This window comes from Ranitomeya imitator, chromosome 1 (genome assembly GCF_032444005.1).
Source record: "Ranitomeya imitator isolate aRanImi1 chromosome 1, aRanImi1.pri, whole genome shotgun sequence".
In the NCBI taxonomy this organism is placed as follows: Eukaryota; Metazoa; Chordata; class Amphibia; order Anura; family Dendrobatidae; genus Ranitomeya; species Ranitomeya imitator.
The window spans coordinates 869,138,784-869,158,728 of NC_091282.1; positions in this window are offsets into that span (position 1 = coordinate 869,138,784).

The following is a 19,945-nucleotide window of genomic DNA, read 5'->3' on the forward strand; positions in this document are numbered from 1 at the left end:
GTGTGCAGACAGCTGCGGGCTGATATTCATAGCCTAGAGATAGCCATGGATATTGGCCCCCCCCCCGGCTACAAATACCAGTCCGCAGCCGCCCTAGAAATGGCGCATCTGTAAGATGCACCTATTCTGGCACTTAGCCCCTCTCTTCCCACTCCTGTGTTGCGGTGGAATATGGGGTAATAAGGGGTTAATGTCACCTTGCTATTGTAAGGTGACATTAAGCCGGGTTAATAACGGAGAGGCATCAATAAGACGCCTATCCATTATTAATCCAATAGTAATAAAGGGTTAATAAAACACGCACTCATTAGGCAAAAAGTATTTTAATACAGGTCCTTCTCAAAAAATTAGCATATAGTGTTAAATTTCATTATTTACCATAATGTAATGATTACAATTAAACTTTCATATATTATAGATTCATTATCCACCAACTGAAATTTGTCAGGTCTTTTATTGTTTTAATACTGATGATTTTGGCATACAACTCCTGATAACCAAAAAAACCTGTCTCAATAAATTAGCATATCAAGAAAAGGTTCTCTAAACGACCTATTACCCTAATCTTCTGAATCAACTAATTAACTCTAAACACATGCAAAAGATACCTGAGGCTTTTATAAACTCCCTGCCTGGTTCATTACTCAAAACCCCCATCATGGGTAAGACTAGCGACCTGACAGATGTCAAGAAGGCCATCATTGACACCCTCAAGCAAGAGGGTAAGACCCAGAAAGAAATTTCTCAACAAATAGGCTGTTCCCAGAGTGCTGTATCAAGGCACCTCAATGGTAAGTCTGTTGGAAGGAAACAATGTGGCAGAAAACGCTGTACAACAAGAAGAGGAGACCGGACCCTGAGGAAGATTGTGGAGAAGGACCGATTCCAGACCTTGGGGAACCTGAGGAAGCAGTGGACTGAGTCTGGTGTGGAAACATCCAGAGCCACCGTGCACAGGCGTGTGCAGGAAATGGGCTACAGGTGCCGCATTCCCCAGGTAAAGCCACTTTTGAGCTACAGAGAAGCAGCACTGGACTGTTGCTAAGTGGTCCCAAGTACTTTTTTCTGATGAAAGCAAATTTTGCATGTCATTCGGAAATCAAGGTGCCAGAGTCTGGAGGAAGACTGGGGAGAAGGAAATGCCAAAATGCCTGAAGTCCAGTGTCAAGTACCCACAGTCAGTGATGGTGTGGGGTGCCATGTCAGCTGCTGGTGTTGGTCCACTGTGTTTCATCAAGGGCAGGGTCAATGCAGCTAGCTATCAGGAGATTTTGGAGCACTTCATGCTTCCATCGGCTGAAATGCTTTATGGAGATGAAGATTTCATTTTTCAGCACGACCTGGCACCTGCTCACAGTGCCAAAACCACTGGTAAATGGTTTACTGACCATGGTATTACTGTGCTCAATTGGCCTGCCAACTCTCCTGACCTGAACCCCATAGAGAATCTGTGGGATATTGTGAAGAGAAAGTTGAGAGACGCAAGACCCAACACTCTGGATGAGCTTAAGGCCGCTATTGAAGCATCCTGGGCCTCCATAACATCTCAGCAGTGTCACAGGCTGATTGCCTCCATGCCACGCCGCATTGAAGCAGTCATTTCTGCCAAAGGATTCCCGACCAAGTATTGAGTGCATAACTGAACATTATTATTTGTTGGTTTTTTTGTTTGTTATTAAAAAACACTTTTATTTGATTGGATGGGTGAAATATGCTAATTTATTGAGACAGGTTTTTTGGGTTATCAGGAGTTGTATGCCAAAATCATCAGTATTAAAACAATAAAAGACCTGACAAATTTCAGTTGGTGGATAATGTATCTATAATATATGAAAGTTTAATTGTAATCATTACATTATGGTAAATAATGAAATTTAACACTATATGCTAATTTTTTGAGAAGGACCTGTATTCTTCATTTAACCATACTTACCATACTTCAGCGCCTGCAAAAAACGTAAAATAATAAACCGTATACTACCTGTCCGCCGGTGTTCCAATTAATAACGAGTGTCCCATGACGATCTCCCCTATAGAACAGTGACATCGGGTGATGTCACTGCTCTATAGGACCCTCAGTGACACATTGACAGGAGACAATTGCTCCTGCAGTGCACCACTGAGGTTACCTTAGGACAAAGTCTCACTTTATGGCAATTGCTGCATGGGAAAATTTCTCATACAACAATGCCAAAAGTGAGACTAGGGACTTTTTTTTTTTTACAGCGGCGGAGGAATACAGTGCGGACGGATACCTTCATCCCCAGGGGCGGACACAGACTGCAGAGGGCCCCTGTGCAAGAAATCTTCCCGGGCCCTCCCCAATAGCGCAACAAAGTTATGTAAACATATAGGCAGGGGTGGGATTCAAATTTTTAACAGATTCTGTGTTTGTGTAGGAAAACCACACCCATTTTGTAAGCCACACCCACTTATACACACCTTTTCCTCAAACATATACAAGTTGGGGTGCAGTTAAACCATACCTCCCAACTTTTGAAGAGGGGAAAGAGGGATAACGTTTGCGGCGCGTGCAGCGGCAAATTTTAAGCCACACCTCTGACCACACCCATTTCACAACTAGTCACACCCATATCCACATCCGAACCACAGCCATTTAGCATTGCTGATCACACTGTTTCATAAACAGTAATTATAAACAAAAACATATGGCCACACAGTGCTCCATATTGTATAATGGCCACACATGATGCTCCATACTGTATAATGGCCAGACACGATGCTCCATACTGTATAATGGCCACACAGTGCTCCATACTATATAATGACCACACATAATGCTCCATACTGTATAATGGCCACACTCACATGATGCTCCATACTGTATAATGGCCACACATGATGCTCCATACTGTATAATGACCACATATGATGCTCCATCTATATATATAATTGTCTAAGGGTTTTTCCGTCTGTCTGTCTGTCTGTCTGTCCTGGAAATCCCGCGTTTCTGATTGGTCGAGGCCGCCAGGCCTCAACCAATCAGCGACGGGCACAGTATCGACGTAGAAATCCCGCGTCTCTGATTGGTCGAGGCCGCAAGGCCTCGACCAATCAGCGACGGGCACAGCAACGATGATGTCATAAAGGACGTAGACATCCCGCGTCTCTGATTCAGCGACGGGCACAGTATTGACGTAGATGTCATAATGGTTGCCATGGTGACAAAGATGTCATAAAGGTTGCCTCCACCAATCAGCGACGGGCACAGCAACGATGATGTCATAAAGGACGTAGAAATCCCACGTTTCTGATTCAGCGACGGGCACAGTATTGACGTAGATGTCATAATGGTTGCCATGGCGACAAAGATGTCATAAAGGTTGCCTCCACCAATCAGCGACGGGCACAATCTGCTGTGAATTCTGGAATCATCATTGTCCATATACTACGGGGACATGCATATTCTAGAATACCCGATGCGTTAGAATCGGGCCACAATCTAGTATTGTATAATGGCCACACATGATGCTCCATACTGTATAATGGCCCTACATGATGCTCCATACTGTATAATGGCCACACTCACATGATGCTCCATACTGTATAATGTCCACACATGATGCTCCATACTGTATAATGACCACATATGATGCCCCATCTATATATATAATTGTCTAAGGGTTTTTCCGTCTGTCTGTCTGTCTGTCTGTCTGTCTGTCCTGGAAATCCCGGCTCTCTGATTGGTTGAGGCCGCCAGGCCTCGACCAATCAGCAACGGGCACAGCGACGATGATGTCATAATGGTTGCCATGGCGAAGATGATGTCATAAAGGTTGCCTCGACCAAGCAGCGACGGGCACAGTCTGCCGCGAATTCTGGAATCATCATTGTCCATATACTACGGGGACATGCATATTCTAGAATACCCGATGCGTTAGAATCGGGCCACAATCTAGTATTGTATAATGGCCACACATGATGCTCCATCTATATATATAATTGTCTAAGGGTTTTTCCGTCTGTCTGTCTGTCTGTGTCTGTATGTCTGTCCTGGAAATCCCAGCTCTCTGATTGGTCGAGGCCGCCAGGCCTCGACCAATCAGAGACCGACACAGCATCGACGTAGAAATCCCGCGTCTCTGATTGGTCGAGGCCGCCAGGCCTCGACCAATCAGCAACGGGCACAGCGACGATGATGTCATAAAGGACGTAGACATCCCGCGTTTCTGACCAATCAGCGACGGGCAGAGCGACAATGATGTCATAATGGTTGCCATGGCGACGATGTCATAAAGGTTGCCTCGACCAATCAACGACGGGCACAGTCTGCCGCGAATTCTGGAATCATCATTGTCCATATACTACGGGGACATGCATATTCTAGAATACCCGATGCGTTAGAATCGGGCCACAATCTAGTACTGTATAATGGCCCTACGTGATGCTGCATACTGTATAATGGCCACACATGATGCTACATACTGTATAATGGCCACACATGATGCTACATACTGTATGATGGCCCCACATGATACTACATACTGTATAATGGCCACACATATTTACTCCTACACACGCGGCTCTGCTCCATACACCTTGCATACACAGCTCCGCTCTGTACACCTCATACACACACACAGCTCCGCTCCGTACACCTCATACACACACATGGCTCCGCTTCGGACACCTTATACACACACACGGCTTCGCTCCGTACACCTCATACGCACACACGGCTCCGCTTCGTACGCCTCATAGACACACGGCTCCGCTCCGTACACCTCATACACACACACACACACGGCTCCGCTCCGTACACCTCATTCACACACACGGTTCCGCTCTGCACACCTCATACACACACACACACGGCTTCCCTCCGTAGTACACCTCATACACACACACGGCTCCGCTCCATACACCTCATACACACACATGGCTCTGCTTCGTACACCTCATACACACACACATGGCTCCGCTCCGCACACCTCATACACACACAAGACTCTGCTCCGTACACCTCATACACACACACGGCTCCACTCCGTACACCTCATACACACACACACGGCTCCGCTCTGTACACCTCATACACACACACGGTTTTGCTCCACCTCATACACACACACGGCTCCGACCTATCCCTGAACTTGTTTGTATCTAAATCTGGATCTTTCCCTAAACCTCCTGTGTTTGAATCTGTCCCTACCTCTAAAACCTGCTGTGCCTGTGCCAGAAGTAGTAATCTTTACTAAACCGGCTGTATGTGAATCTGTCCCTACCTCTAAGGCCGCCATCACACTTGCGAGTTTTACGTACGTAAGAGCGCAGAAACTACGTCCGTAAAACTCGCATAACATACGGCACAATGATTCTCAATGGGTCTAGTCCTATCAGCCGTATATTACGGATCCGTAATATACGGCGTTCTACGGCCGCACAAAATCGCAGCATGCTGCGTTTGTCAGCGTATTGCGCAAAAAATACGCCAATGCAAGTCTATGGGAGAGCGTATAATACGGAATGCATACGGACCATGCGTGTGACTTGCGAGAAATACGCAACTCACTGGCAGATGTCCGGAAATGTCCAAAGGCCTCAATCATGCAGGTGAGACATGCTAATTAGCTGAAAAAGCCAGACAGTGAACCCGGAAGTCTGCTGCACGCCTCCACGGAGTGAGATTCAGCATGGCCAGCATAATTAATGTAGACATGCTGATCATTTTGGTCCAAGAGAGGCCTATAATCTGGGACCAAAGAGACCCCAACTATGCCAACAGGGCACAAAAAGAGGCTGCATGGAGGAGTGTGTGTTGGTCCCTCTTCCCACATTATGACCAGCAGCCACGTGAGGCACAGCGACAAATAAGTAAGTACACCCAGGTTTGAAATGTAATGTTCTTGTTAAACAGCAGGCCCTTACTACTTTGAATTTCTAAACATGAATTTATTAATTAATCCAGAAAGTAATAGAAAGCACACCAGTAGATACATGGTGTTGTACATGATAAACGGATTTCAGTAATGTTTTGAACAGATGTCCCTTACTAACAGTGTTTTCCAGTAATTGTGCTTTCTGGGATAGAGGGTAGCGGACTCTGTCCTTGTGGCCTTGCTTCATAATTGTGTGAGTTTTTCAAATTTAATAATAAATGTGCTCCACAATTGCCTATTTCTATGCTACACTTAAATCTGTGTAGTCAATTACACCTTGTGTGAGCACTCTGCATAATGGGCTAATCAATGTGTTTAATTTTTGTTGTGTCAGTGGGTGATGTTACAACAAGATGGCGGAGTATCCGTGACCAATACAGGAGGGAGAGGCAGCAACGGGAGAGAAGTGGAGCCGGGGCACCTCCAAAAAAAAAAAAATGTGTATCTTGACCGGCTAATCTTTTTGAACCCCAGCATGGACCTCAGGCCGTAAGTACAAACATCACAACCTTTTTTTATTTTTTAAGTTTGAGAACTGATTATAAATAAAAATTAAACTAAATACATTTTTAATTTACAGAACACAGTCTAACCTCACTGACAGGGAGACAGGGTCTGACTCTGAACTGGTCATTGACCCAGTTGGTGAAGGTGAAGAGGTGGCTGGTCCATCTTCTGCTCCCTCAGGCTCCATCCCTCCAGGATCCTCCTCATCTGGCCAGCCAGCTCCAGCTGCACCAGAACCACATCATGAGGCCCCACAGTTCTCATCAGCAGCATCAGCAGCAGCAGCAGCACCACCACCTAGCCAGGATGACCCTGGAAATAGCAGCAGCCCTACTGTTGCCCTGGAGCGATCACCACAGGCTGCAGTCAGACCACAGCGTTCACGCCGCAGGAGAGAGCTTCTCCAAAGCAGGAGAAACGTGGATGCTGCGGTCATGAACTATTTGGCACGGGTTCGAGAGGATGATGGGGAGGAGGGCTTTACAAGGAGCCTTGCCCAGTACTTAAGGTCCATAGAGCGGGAGTTGAGGCTTCGTGTGAAAGGGAGTTTTCAGATCCTTATTGATGCATGCACCCCCCCAAATAACCCATACAATCTTTTGCAGATGATTGAACAGTGGCAGATGTCACCAGAAAATATTCTGCGGCCTCAGAGATTACAAGGCATGCATGATCAACAAGGATCTGAAGCACCCCCTCCACGTCAGCCAACACCTCAACCCCAACCCACAATGAACCCACAATGGCCACCTCAGTACCATATGGCGGGATATCAGCAACCATCCCAATATGGCCACTTGTCCACACCCAGTGCTGGAGGCTGGTCCCAACCTGGGTTTGGACAATATGGTCATTTTGGTTTGGGGTATGATTCCCGGCCATATGGTCTTCAACATCAGGGGTATCTCCAAAATCCTGTCCCAAATCTTCAAAGTGCCCAGCATCATAGCAGGCCTAATGTCCCTCAGGCCACTACCACATCCGCACAGGGTGCTGGACAATTGGGCCTACAAAGGCCACCTGATGCTGACCCTGAGCAATCAACATCTCCACCACCTACCTACCAGGACTTGTGATTTTTTATTTTTTTTTATTTATAATTTAACCATTTTGCTTATTTTTTAAATTTGATTTGTATACACAATATTGTGTTTGTTTGTGCTTTCATAGCAATCTGTAATGTGGATGTTGATCCTAATTTGTATGGCCACAAAAAACTGTGGAATTTAAAAAAACAAAAGGTTATGACAAAACAATAACCAACCAAAAAACAAATTAGATAAGTAAAATTTACGTTACTAAAAATCAAACTCTGGATGCGCTCTATTCATTCTTACATCACACATACATGATATGCTCATAACCATATGTGAAATAATTAAATACAACAGACCTAGTTTCAAAATTGTGATTAAAAATATTTATATATCTCAATAATTACACATGCAAAATTGCCAGGGAGTAGCACCTTGAGGAGTCAAAAAATAATTTGTCAATACATCCCGAACTTTGAGGACAGAAAGTGGACGACGCGTAGGAGGGGCATATGGGGTAGGCCTACTAACATTGCTCATGAGGTGATCTTCAAAATTTGGTGAGGAACAATCATGTATTCTGGTGAAATTATGTAGAATAACAAAGGCTTTGATCACTTCATTGATTGTAGCCTCACTCAGCTGAATGGCAGACTGAAGAACCCGCCATTTGGCTACAAGAATCCCAAAAGCGCACTCAACCAGTCTCCGTGCCCTGGAAAGTCTCAAATTAAACACCCTCTGCCGGTGGTCAAGGTTGCACCTGGGGTAAGGCCTCATGACGTGCCTCATCAGTTGGAATGCCTCATCTCCAACCAAAACAAAAGGCACTGCTTCCGCATTGGAGCCTGGGAGTTGTTGTGGTGGTGGGAGGTTCAACTGGTTGTCACGTAGCCGCCGACCCATTATGGACGAATTGAAGACCCTAGAGTCTCCAGTTCGCCCATAGGCCCCAATGTCTACAATTATAAACCTGTAGTTACTGTCAGCAACTGCTGACAGAACTACAGAGAAAAACTGCTTATAATTGTAGAATTGGGAACCAGAGTTCGGCGGCTTACGCACCCTGATATGTTTCCCATCCACAGCTCCAATGCAGTTAGGGAAGTCACAAGTGTTTTTGAAAGCAGTGGCGATTTTAAGCCAATCCTCCTGTTTGGGCTCAGGCATCACAACTTCCTGAAGTTTCTGCCATATTTGGGAACAGGTTGTCCGAACAATGCCTAAAATTGTCGACCGCCCAATCAGAAACTCCAGGTGTAGACCCGCATAGGACAAGCCTGTGGACAGGAAGCTGAAATACAAGAAAAATAAATAAAAAACATTAACATGAGGACTAAGAAAACATGAATAAGCACAAGTGTATATTTCATTTACTATGACATTATTTACAATATAAAAACGTTCATTTAACATTCTTACTATACTAGAATATTAACACCAGTTTTGTTGATGTGCTTGTCGCTTCATGTCCAACTAAAGTTACTGAAACATAGTAGGACACAACACATTTAAAAAAAAGATCATCAACATACAGTATGTGCGAAAGTTGAATACATACCGTAAGGTTAGGAGCAGACGCTCCTCAGCAGAGATGGCTTTTCTCATCCAGGTGTCCTGATAGGTGATCCCAGGACGTAAGATCTCCAACAACATGTCAAAAGTCCTGATGGACATGCGACTATACAGGTAAAACTTGTCAGGATGTGCCCTCAAAGCTGAATATAGTCTCTGGAAATGTCCTTTACTCTGGCGTTGGGTCAATAGAGGATGTACCCACAATCTTCGTCTCCTCCTTCGCGGATCAACATTGACCGGATATGGCTGGCCAAAGCGACGAGACAACACCCAGTGAAGCAACACCCCCTGAGTTGTGCTTAAATACACATGGTCAGACATGTTTGTAAGGTCAAAGCAACACAGCCAAAATATGCTAGAGAACATATAGGGCAGATGGGAGGGGTCCACCTGTTGTAGAGGGCTTAAATAGTGTTGTTAATGATGGTTTAAATGATTTGCAGGCCTGAAAACCGTTAAATGTCCATTTTGTGATGGTGCGTGAAATATACGCCATACGGATCACATACGGATTACACACGCACAAGCACATGCGCAAAATACGCGACCACACCTAAGCAACGCATTAACTACGGAAGTAGATTTCTGGGACATTTTGGCGTATTGCACGCGTAGTACGGACGTATAATACGTTCCGTATTGTCTTACGCCAAGTGTGACGCCGGCCTAAAACCTACTGTGTCAAAAGCAGTACTCTTTACTAAGCCTGCTGTATCTGAATCTCTCCCTAACTCTAAAACCTGCTGTGTCAGAAGCAGTACCCTTTCCTAAATCTGCTGTCTAAATCTGTCCCTACCTCTAAAACCTGCTGTGTCTGAACTAGCATCTTTAATCTGCAGACTTTGTCAGCACTCCGTCCTTGTCTGCACCTGCAGTTCCCTGTCTGTCCGCACCTGCAGTTCCCTGTCTGTCCGCACCTGCGGTTCCGTACCTGTCTCTATCTGTAGTTACTTGCCAGCCGCACCTGCAGTTCCTTGCCTGTTCAACATCTAGGACTTTAGTGTGTAGTTTGACTTTAAGCTGCTAAGTCCATTGTCAGGTCCTCTCTGAACCAGAACCTTTACTGGGCCTGTCTGGCCTAGGCCTCATCTTGGAACCTGTACCTATTACTGAGCCAGCCCTATGTTCCAGAACCTGGCCAGTCTGAAAATGTATCTATTCCTGAGTGGGTCCTATGTTCCAGAACCTGACCAGTCTGAATCTGTACTTATTCCTGAGGCAGTCATATGTTCCAGAACCTGACCACTCTGAACCTGTACCTATATCTGAGGCCATCCTGTGTTCCAGACCCTTTCCAGTTTGAACCTGTACCTGTACCTGGCTACCTGCAGCCCAAGACTGACTCCACTATCAGGAATTCCAGTGAACATCAGGTAGCTGCTTAGCCACGTTGCTTCCTAGTTAGGCCCAGTCCTGTGGCCCAGTGGGTCAACAAACCATGTGCACCACCTGCGGGCATGACAGTTATATAGCACCATCTGTTATTAAATAGTGTCCTCACCACCTATGAATTTCTATATTGTTCTCCTTATTGTAAATATTGTCCTCCTTTATTAAATCAAGTGGCTGATACCTCCGTGTACAGTTTTTGTTTGTCTAGGGTATTGTATCTTTTCCCGTCTCCCATGACAGCACACATGAGAGAGGGGATCCGCCCAGTCAGGACAGGAAACCTACTGAAATAAAAGGGCGGTACCTCTCCCTCGCTTCAGTTGGGTTTCCTGTCCTGAGGGGAACCCTTGTACTGAATGTACGGCGGTACGTTGATTGAAGATTCCACTCACCCACTCCTGTCCCGGCTCTGGAAGAACAGGCAGAATGCCTGTAGGCCGGCCTTCAGGGTGTGGAAGCGCCGTTCGCGGGTCCTGGGGCCTTAGCGCACGTGCGGGCGTTTGGCAACGCAGTCCGGGGTCCTGTGGCTCTTCTGCGGCTGCCACGCCGCTCTCTTCCCCCTCTGCTGCTGCCGGCTCTGGTTTCCGGGTGCGCGGCGGTGATGCGCGTGGGGCATGCTGGGAGTAGGCGTGGCCTCGTGACGTCGCCGCTGCGCGCCGGATCCAAGATGGCGGCGCCCATGAACAAGTGCTGTGGCGTCTCAGGAGTCCCCTGGCGGTCTCCGGTGTGCGCAGAGGCGGGGGGAGGGGCAGTAATGGTACCGGAGGAGGCGGTGAGCAGAATGGATCACCCTTTAAAAGGGTGTGAATCCACAAGAAGAGTGCTCGCATATACAGAGCTCCACTATGGAAGACTGTACAGAGCAACACTCGAACTCATCACCACAGCAGCAGCAGCAGCAGCAGCAGGAGATGTCCTTCCTCCGTTCCCGGGACATAGTCATCGTCCCGTACCTAGACGACTTCCTAATAATAGGCAGATCAGTGGATCACTGTCTTGCGCAGATAGAAGAAGTGACTACGACCCTAGCAGTATTAGGTTGGGAGGTAAATGTCGCCAAGTCAAGATTAACACCGGTAAAGATTCAATCCTTCCTGGGGTTGATTCTGGATTCCACGCGCCAACTCTGTCTCCTGCCGGAGAACAAAATTTCCAAAATACAAAGTCTCGTGGAACTGGCGATTCATCAACCTGTAATGACATTAAGAAAGGCGATGTCCCTGCTAGGGTCACTAACATCCTGTATTCCCGCTGTAAAATGGGCACAACTTCATCTGAGGCAATTACAGTGGGAGGTCCTGTCAACACAGAGGTTGTTAGAAGGGCATTTAGAGGGAAAAATTCACCTCTCAATAAGCGTCAGAGATTCCCTAGTCTGGTGGTCAGTAAGGGATCACTTGAGCTCAGGGGTTCAGTGGCTGACTCCAATAGAGGATGTGATCACAACAGACGCGAGTGGTACAGGATGGGGGGCACATCTGAGGTCTCTTTCCGTTCAGGGGTCCTGGTCCCATACAGAAAAGCTTCAAACATCCAATTTAAGAGAGTTATGGGCTGTAGAAAGGGCAGTAAAACATTTCCTCCCAATTCTTCAAGGTCGTCATACCAGAATAATGTCCGACAATTACGCGGTAGTAGCATATATCAACCATCAGGGGGGAACGAGGTCCTTTTCACTCATGAAAGCAACATCGGCGCTCCTTCAGTTAGCAGAATCTCACCTACTGTTCATTACAGCTCTACACATAAAGGGGGTCGAAAACACGAAGGCGGACTACTTAAGTCGAAAAAAACTAAAACAGGGAGAATGGTCACTGAATCCCAGGGTATTCCGACAAATAGTACAGGCCTGGGGAGAACCAGTAATAGACTTGTTTGCCACGCTTCAAAACAGGAAGGTGAAGAGGTTCTGTTCACTAGACCAGAGGGGGAACCCGGTTGCAGTAGATGCCCTTCAAATACCGTGGAAGTTCAGTCTCACTTACGTGTTTCCTCCAATAGCGTTAATACCGGTTGTAGTGAGGAAGATCAGGTCGGAGCAAGCAAGAGTGATTCTGATTGCTCCATTCTGGCCGAAAAGGCCATGGTTTTCTCTCTTAAGACAAATGTCGGTAACCGATCCATGGATCCTACCAGAGGTCCCGGACCTGCTTACCCAGGGTCCAGTATGCCACTCTCAAGTGAAGGGCTTCCATCTGGCAGCCTGGAATTTGAGAGGGCATTACTGAGCCGACAGGGATTCTCGCCAGGGTTAGTCTCCACCCTGTTGAAAAGCAGGAAGCCAGTTACATCAAGAATTTATGGTAGGACATGGAAGAGATTTCTAGAGTTTTTAGGACAACCTTTGACAGACGAGGCTCCTGTGGGTGCTATCTTAGAGTTTCTGCAAGCAGGCTTACAGCTAGGACTGGCTACCAATACACTTAAGGTTTAAGTGTCAGCATTAGGAGCTTTATATCATTGCAATTTAGCCTCCAATAAATGGGTTGCTCGGTTCATTAGATCATGTAGTAGGTCTAGACCTGTAGTAATTCAAAAAATTCCTCCCTGGGATTTAAATCTCGTTTTAGATGCTCTAACTAAGAAACCTTTTGAGCCCCTGCAAGAATTATCAATAAAATTTCTTACTTTAAAAACAGTGCTATTGGTAGCCTTGACGTCCGCACGTAGAGTGAGTGACTTACAAGCCCTGTCCATTTGTCCTCCATACACTCAGATATATGACGACAGGGTGGTTCTTAGACCAGACCCGGCTTATCTACCTAAAGTAGTCCTTAAATTTCATAGGAGTCAGGAAATTGTATTACCCTCTTTTTGTGCTAATCCAAAAAATCCAGGTGAGGAGAGGTTTCACACTCTTGATGTAAGAAGGTCTATGTTACAGTACATATCCTTGACTAGTCAGTGGAGGAAGGATCAGTCTCTATTTGTAGCTTTCCAGGGTAGCAGGAAAGGTCATGGGGTGTCCCAAGGTACTATTGCCAGGTGGATTAGGGAGGCCATTAGCTTATCCTATACTGCATGTGGTGTTCCGATCCCTGAAGGCATCAAGGCTCACTCCACCAGGGCCGTGGCTACTTCCTGGGCTGAAAAAGCAGAGGTATCGCTTGATCAGATATGTAAGGCTGCTACCTGGTCCTCACCATCTACCTTCTTTAAACACTACCGACTAGATCTATCCTCCTCTACTGACCTTACCTTTGGTAGAAGGGTGCTGCAAGCGGTGGTCCCTCCCTAAGGTGTTCCTTTCTCCAAAAATCTCTCATGTGTGCTGTCATGGGAGACGGGAAAACACCAAGGTTACTTACTGGTAGCCGGTTTTTCCGGAGACCATGACAGCACCTGTATATTCCCTCCCTTTTTTTCACCCTTTGGTGTGCACTTTTAGTTGGGTGTTTTTGTTATTATTATAATGTGGTGGTGGATTACCATGTGTACTAACCAAGGAGGCCTCTCATGCTCTGAAAACCAACTGAAGCGAGGGAGAGGTACCGCCCTTTTATTTCAGTAGGTTTCCTGTCCTGACTGGGCGGATCCCCTCTCTCATGTGTGCTGTCATGGTCTCCGGAAAAAACGGCTACCAGTAAGTAACCTTGGTGTATTCATTTTGGAGTCTGATGAATAGGAAAATGACACAGTTTGGACAATGAATAGGGAAAAAATGTCATGTTACACATACTCCTATTTCAATATCTTTCAGATGTATGCTGAGTGTCTGTGTGTTTGTCACGTAACCTGTCTTCACCCACCCTCACAATTTTTGAACAGTTCAGGGCCTGTGGTACACTTAATCAGATCAGTCCTACTATATACCGTAATATTTGCATAGAAATGTGAACATTTTTCATAGGCAACTACAATTAATATGCAACAGGGGACAAGATGGAAGTTAAACAACAAAATATGGAGTAAAAGGCCCAGTCCTGTTGCCCAGACTGTTTAGCCAAGATATTTGTGATGGTCTGCCTATATTCACAAAAAAAGCGCTTATCATGATGAGGATAAATCATATTAAAAGAACTTAGGAATGACATCAAAAGAATATATGATCATGTTAATGCCTGGGAAAGGTCAAAATAAATATACGACGTACTATAAATAGTCAAAATCATTTTCATATATACACAAAAATGAGCAAAGGTTGTGTTTATCTGTAACATAAGCAGAATCTTAATCACGCTATTTATAACTAGCCGCAAAAAAATCTAGTGCACTAAATTATCAGGACTATATTTCATGTATTGTCTTTTAATTCTTTGTGCCGTCTCTGGAGCAAATCCTACTCGAAGTGCTTGCACGGATGCACAGTACGTAACGCTAAAAGTTAAAATAATCATCATGCTTATATAAGATGTGGAAGACATCATATCAATGCTGTCATTTTTGTCATTATTAGATATGTATATAGACAAGGATTAGTGAAAGCTATCTGGACTTGTGGAAATGGTGACATTGTTAAAAAACATTATGGATGCTAACAAGGCAAACATGTATAGATTTCATATGCTCTGTTGTGTAGGCTTTGCTCACTTTCTTTTTAATCTAAATGTGTTATATAAAAATCTATACTGCAACTGTGTGTTGAGGTAGCCTTCCGGTGCACCATTTATGGTGTTTTATAATGCACATAATGGATTTGTTTTCAATCACAATGATGAACATGACTAATGCAGTTCAGCAGTGATCAAGTACTTACTTTGTATCACAACTTTCTAATTTTCCATTCATCTCTTATTCTCATTTCTAATATTTTTGTTAATCATGGTACTTAGAGCGAACCTGTCAGCAGGATTTTGCTCAGTAAACTACAGACACTCTCAGGTTGGCACTGTTATACTGATTAAAATAATACCTTGGTTGATTAAATCCTTTTTTGTGGTTGTTGTTTAACTCCTTTCTGCCATCCCACGTACTATCCCGTCCATGTGCCCTGGGCCCGTATGCCTATGGACGGGATAATACATCATGTGCGAGGGGCAGATCACGGCCAGGTGTCAGCTGTGAGAGTCACGGACCGCTCCCAGCATTTTAACCCCTGGAACACTGCGATCAAACATGATCGCAGCGTTCCAGAGCTGGCAGAGGGGGCTGACAGGCCACGGGGTCCTGATCGCTGCCATGGAAACCCAATGTTATCTTGACGACATCCGGGTGTCCAGACCTGAGAGACTTCCTGTCATGCATAGTGATGACCAGAAAGTCTCTCAGGTCAGTGTAATAGAAGCTGCAGTGATGACAGCTTTTATAGCATGCAGATCTGCATTCTATAAAATTGATCAGCCTGCACAAAATGATTGTCCCATAGTGAGACACAGTGTAAAACTTAGAATAAAATAAAAAAATGTAATAGTTGTAAAAATATAAAAAATAACAATAAAAAAAACAATATTTATTTGATCACTAAATAAATATTTGAATGAAAAAAAAGTAAACAATAAAAATACACATATTAGGTATAGCCACATCTGTAATGACCTGACCTTTAAAACTGTCTCACTAGTTAACCCCTTTAGTGAACCCCATAAAAAGAAAAAAAAGGCAAAAAACAATGCTTTATCATCATACCACCAAACAAAAAGTGGAATAACACGTGATAAAAAAGACAGATATAAGTAAACATGGTACCGCTAAAAACGTCATCTTGTCGTGCAGAAAACAAGCTGCCATACAGTGTCATCAGCAAAAAAATAAAAAAGTTATAGCTATCAGCATAAAGTGATGCAAAAACAATTATTTTTTATATAAAATAGTTTTTATTATACAAAAACGCCAAAACATAAAAAAAATTATATACATGAGGTATCACTGTAACTGGTACTGACCTGAAGAATAAAACTGCCTTATCAATTTTACCAAATGAGGAATAGTGTATACGCCCCTCCAAAAGAAATACATTAATTGCTGGTTTTTACTCATTCTGTCTCCCAAAAATCTGAATAAAAAGCGATCAAAAATGTCATGTTCCCGAAAATAGTACCAATAGAAAAGTCAACTCGTCCTGCAAAAAAACAAGACCTCACCTGACTCTGTGGGCCAAACTATGGAAAAATTATAGCTCTCAAAATGTTGTGATGCAAAAACTATTTTTTGCAACAAAAAGCATCTTTAGTGTGTGACAGCTGCCAAACATACAAAACCCGCTATGAATAGTAAATCAAACCCCACTTTATCAACCCCTTAGGGAAAAATAAGAAAATTTTAAAAAATGTATTTATATCAATTTGCCCATTAGGGTTTGGGTTTGGGTTAGGGCTAAAGTTAGGGTTAGGGTTGGGGCTAAAGTTAGGGTAAGGGTTGGGGCTAGAACTGGGGTTAGGGTTTGGATTAGGGTTAGGGTTTGGATTAGGATTAGAGTTGGTGTTATGGTTAGGGTTGAGATTAGGGTTAGGGTTGTGATTAGGGTTAGGGGTGTGTTGGGGTTAGGGTTGGATTTAGAATTGGGGGGTTTCCACTGTTTAGGCACATCAGGGGCTCTCCAAACACGACATGGAGTCTGATCTCAATTCCAGCCAATTCTGCGTTGAATAAGTCAAACAGCGCTCCTTCCCTTCCGAGCTCTGTTATGCACCCAAACAATGGTTTACCCCACATATGTGATATCAGCGTCCTTAGGACATATTGCACAGCAACTGTTGGGGTCCAATTTCTCCTGTTATTCTTGGGAAAATAAAAAATTGGGGGCGAAAATATCATTTTTGTGGAATAAATTATTTTTTATTTTTATGGCTCTACATTATAAACTTCAGTGAAGCACTTGGGGTTCAAAGTGCTCATCACACATCTAGATAAGTTCTTTAGGGGGTCTAGTTTCCAAAATGGTGTCACTTGTAGGGGGTTTCCACTGTTTAGGCACATCAGGGGCTCTCCAAATGCGACATGGTGTCTGATCCAAATTCCAGCCAATTCTGCGTTGAATAAGTCAAGTAGCGCTCCTTCCCTTCCGAGCTCTGAAATGCACCCAAACAGTGATTTACCTGCATATATGGGGTATCAGCGTACTCAGGACAAATTGTACAACAACTTTTGGGTCCAATTTCTCCTGTTACTCTTGGTAAAATAAAACAAATTGGATCTAAATTTAAATGTTCATTTTTTTTAAAAACATTCCAAAAATTCCTGTGAAGTACCTGAAGGGTTAATAAACTTCTTGAATGTGGTTTTGAGCACCTTGAGGGGTGCAGGTTTTATAATGGTGCCACTTTTGGGTATTTTCTATCATATAGATCCCTCAAAGTGACTTCAAATGTGACGTGGTCCCTTAAAAAAAATGGTGTTGTACAAATGAGAAATCGCTGGTCAAATTTTAACCCTTATAACTTCCTAACAAAAAAAGACATGTGGGAAATGTTACTTACTAAGTATTTTTTGTGACATATCTCTGTTATTTAAGGACATGAAAATTCAAAGTTGGAAAATTGCTAAATCTTCAACATTTTCTGCAAATTTCTGTTTTTTTTTCACAAATAAATGCAGGTAATATCAAAGAAATATTACCACTAACATCAAGTATAATATGTCATGAGAAAACGTTGTCAGAATCACCAGGATCCATGGAATCGTTCCAGAGTTATTACCTCATAAAGGGACAATGGTCAGAATTCTAAAAATTGGCCTGGTTATTAGCATGCAAACCACCCTTTGGGGTAAAGGGGGTAATCTGTATTTGTTGTCTTCAGTTAATGAGATTCTCAAGTATGCACTCACAGACAACAGAGAAGAACACCAGGGAGAAAAGGAAGGAAAACCAAATAAAAGAGAGTGAGGATTTGCACTCAGTCGAAACACTAAGCAACAGTCACTGATCATCACTCCAAATGCCTCTACCAACAACCAACACCTCCACTCCACACAAGGCAGTATAAGACTAACACTGACAATCCAGATTGCTAAAGCTGAGTATATATAGGAGAGAGGAGTGGCCAATACTGAACAGATGAAATCATCCAAGAAGGAAAGCTTCAGAGACTCTAAGCTGAACAGTTTAACCTCTGCACTCCTAACAGAAACCTACACCATTTAATATGAAGGAGAAGTGCTTCTAATCATTGCAGGAGCACATGAAAACAGACACTGTGGTCTTCTGGCACCTCTCTTTCACGGTAAACCTGTGACATCAAGTTTATACAGCTTGAAATTGGAAAATATGCAGAAAAATTATTATATGGTTAAAATGCTCGCTGCCTAATAATTGTGAACACAATGTCTGTGAGTTCCAAAAAATGCAGAGCAAAATTGTATTTTTTCTTTGGTGTGTTTTTTTCCAAACACAGAATGTTCTAGGTTTCTGTGAAAAAAAGCATGAATAAACAATGTGTATAAAATGGGCCACAAAAGCTGATTAAAAACATAGATACCGTATATAATTTTAATAAACCAGAAAATATCCTGCAAGGAAAAACAAAGTGCAAAGTGTCTGTGATTAAAGAGAACCTTTCACCAGTTTTAGCATGTTAAACTTGCTATTTCATTAAATTGTAGCAGCAGAATGAAATATACTTTTGCTTTTTGAATTTCTCATATCCTCTGAGGAGATATTAGCTTTTAAATAAAGTTTAGATTCAAATTTTTCTGCATGAGACACGTAATAACACAGCCCTGTTCTCCTCACTGATCTAACAACATCTACTTCGATTTCATGTGGGAGAAGGGTGGGGAAGGTGAGGCAACGGCGTAATGACCGTGGTCACTGCAGTCGCCACCATGACCGACCCGCAGGTGCGGGGACTGCTGCAGTCAGCCCCTACTTCAGCTGGATGTGTGTCCTCGGATGCACATTCAGCTGAAGTGTATTGCAGCGCACAGACAAATCAGGTCCATGCGTCGCAATACACGCTGCTGGACAATCATAGGCCAGCAGCTGACGTCGACATGCACGTGGATGGCGGTGCATGGGAGTAACGAAATGAGCTACCGTCACTTGCACAATGAAGTCTGCTGCTGGCTTCAGGAGTGGACACCGCGCAACAGGGGAGAGGAGGAAAGATGAGTATTTTTTTTTTTAAATCACTGAGTGCCCAAAGCCATACTACTACATGGATGATGACTATGGGCTGTTTGTTAAACTATATGTATGACTATGGGTTGGGCATTATGCTATGTGTATGATTTTGGGCAGTGCATTATACTACATGTATGACTATGGGCAGTGCATTATACTACATGTATGTACTATAGGCTGTCCATTATTATTCTCTGTTGCATATTCTTTTTTATCCTCAGCATAATGCCTCTTACTTATGATTGGGCAATAACATGCAGAGGAAAAAGTAACCACCCTCAGAGATGAATCTCTGGTAACTCAACCTTGCTCTTAGGGAAAATAAGCATATGTACTTTACAAGCTAATATCCTTACAACCAAAAATGAATACTACTTTTTAAGTAGCTCTGCAGCCAATATTCCATGATATAGCCAGTGTAGCATGTAAAAGATGGCTTGTCAAACTGCCTTTATTTGTGTGATTGGAGTGCAGTACTAGTCTCAGTCAGAGGCTAGAGTGATGGTTTCTTGAACACATTTTTTAGTACCTTATCC